This window comes from Monopterus albus, unplaced genomic scaffold (genome assembly GCF_001952655.1).
Source record: "Monopterus albus unplaced genomic scaffold, M_albus_1.0 scaffold89.1, whole genome shotgun sequence".
Classification (NCBI taxonomy): domain Eukaryota; kingdom Metazoa; phylum Chordata; class Actinopteri; order Synbranchiformes; family Synbranchidae; genus Monopterus; species Monopterus albus.
The window spans coordinates 379551-382463 of NW_018127969.1; positions in this window are offsets into that span (position 1 = coordinate 379551).

Consider the following 2913-nt stretch of genomic DNA (forward strand, 5'->3'; position numbering starts at 1 on the left):
GATACTTTTTGTATTAGAAATGTTTAGTGGAGATAGGATGTCTAGTTAGACTGTTAAATGCTTAGTCATGCTTATGAGTTTCTACAGGGTACATCTGGTCAAGGATAACTAGAGAGAAGAGTTGATGACTGTCAGCAGACAGGATGTTTAATATTATTATTGTGACGTGTATAACTGTAGCCTTAGCCATAATATGTTCTTATGTTTGAGTCACGACATGTTACTAGAAGTCTGTGAGAATGTTTTTAGTTACACACCACTTAATCAACAGACACACACATGCACATTGATTTGCTTCATGTTTTGACTACTGCTATGACCAGCTGCAAAGCTGGTAACAGAGACGTCTCGGTTGACGTTTCTGTGTAGTATGGGGCTAGCCCAACCGAGGTGATATAATGTATAGGCCTGGTGGGTTCAGGGTCTTTCATCTTACATCTGCCTGCGTGCAGTTTGGAGGTGCAAGATACCTGAGCGTGTAATGTTAATTTTACCTGTGATCCTTTGAATAAATCAGCACTGTTTTGAAGTTACTTGGACTGCCTCGTCTCTCAGAGTTGGCATGGTAAGACGAACTGACCCTACAGTAGGAAGCCTGCCTCCATCCTCAAAGATCCCACCCACCCCCAGCACGAACTGTTCGCTTCTCTACCCTCTGGCCAGAGGTTCAGAAGTGTGAAGTGTAGGACCTCGAGACTGGAAAAACTCTTTCTTTCCCTCTGTCATCAGACTCCTCCTAAACAGCTGAGGAGTTTACTGCCAGGAAATACGTCATGTACTGTTTACATTCTCAGTTTGCACATGCATAATTGCACATTGACTGTTGACTGCTGCACATGCTGCTCCCATGTAGCATACATTCCCTATTATATTCTCATATATTTTTATTATACTGCTGCTTAAAGTGCCTTAGAGTTTGTGTTACTTATTTATCTACTTTATATTTCATTTGTATTTTGTGGAATTCATATGGACGGGAAAGTAAAAATTTCATTGTACAGGGAAACGTGTTTCCTAACTGTGCATATGACAAATAAACACTTTGACCGTTTTTCCTAGAGTTGACATAAGAAGGAACTGAGACTATACTCAGGAAAGTAAAACTTAGAGCTTTGCATCTTAGAAAATGGAACAGTAACATGGTCAAACTTTCACAAACAATATTCAAAACATTACAAAGTAAATAAGTTATTTAACATTGGTGCAGCATGCAGGGGCTCAGCGCAGTGCAGATATGTTCTTGCACCAAGCAACACATAGAAATGGATGGGTTTGATAGTGGAGTGCAGCGCCCAGCGCGTCCTATCTGAAAACGGCTTTACGCAGCAGGTAAAGTCAGTCTGACCTCACCGCTATCACTGTTACAGTTTCTCCAAACGAACAAGATTCACACAGACATACCTGTGTTACTACCACAGGGATATACGTTGTGTCTGTTTTTGCGTTTTATGGCAGTTTGATCAGCTCTGAAAGCAGCTGTAGGTAGAGGTAAAGTGGACAACACAACCAGTGGGTGTGAGCTCTGGTGGACCGCAGTCAGTTTCACCATAGACACACTGATTACAATATGATTTTGTTGTATAATTCAAAAACAGAAATGTTCATAAGATTACATGTGAGATGGATTTAGGTGTGACTAAATGACACTATATAACTTCTGCTAGTTGCAGGACCAGAGACTTTCTTTGTTCCATGCACAAAAGCTGGTCAGTGATATCAGCAGGATGCTGAGTGAATATTTATGTGCAGTACTTCTAAATAGCTTTGCCATTGTCAGTTTAGGAATGGAATACATAACTGGCAGGAGAAAAAGATACAGGGAAAGAAAATCCCCTCTCTTATATACAGTTGAAGTCAGAAGTTACTATACTCCATAGCCAATTACATTTAAAGTCAGTTTTTCAAAACTCCTGATATGTAGTCCTATGAACACTGCCTGTCTTCAGTCAGGATCACTGCTTTATTTTAAGAATGTCAAATGCCAGAATAATAGTGGGGGAAATTGATTTTATTCCTTTCATCACATTCCTAGTGGGTGCAGTGAGGTTGACAGCTGGTGAGGCACTGACTCTTTTACAGTCAGATTTACAAATACAAATGAACCGTTAACAAATTGTTAACAAACAATGCGTTATGTTTTATATTTCATATCAGCATTCTTCACACAAACGTGACCCATATTTAATTTGAGGTTAAAATTTATTCCAATTGAGCTTATTTCTAACTAGAAATAATAAAAGTTTATGGTCTTACCTTTACTTGTACACGAAATCCATTTGTCAGCTGGTATGTATTACAAACCCTTTTACCGTTCGAATCCAATATTAAAACAAATGTTCTCAATAAAGAAGATCCTTCTGGACAAAAATGTCCAGACTGTCAAAAATGTTTTGATTGAAAGTCCAGATTTGCGAATTTTCTCATCTTGGAAATGTAATCTTCCATTTTGATAAGGCGGATTGTAAAGGAAATATAAACAAGCACGAAGAAGATTGTAGGTAGCGCAAGAATCTGTGGGCTCACTAGCGCCCTCTGCAGAGGACCTCTATTTGCGACATATAGACGGACAGCGACACACTATTTGCATTGCATACAGTTTGTGAGGATTACACGATCCACCGAGAGGCACAGCAAAGTGCTGCCTCATCGCGCATCTCCTCCATGTATTTGAACCAGACATACAGGAATTCTGCTATTCTTTATTGAAAAAAATTCTTTCAACATCAGATTTGAACGGCAAAGGGGCCTACAACACACACCAGCCGACAATTATTAACATTTATTATATTTTACGGTTAACTTTTTTTTCTTTTCAAGATTGACAGGGGAGGCTCTGCTTAAACATCAGCTGTTCTGGACTATGTGCAGTTCTGTACTGATGCTGTCCTACCTACAAAGTCCATCCGGGGTTTT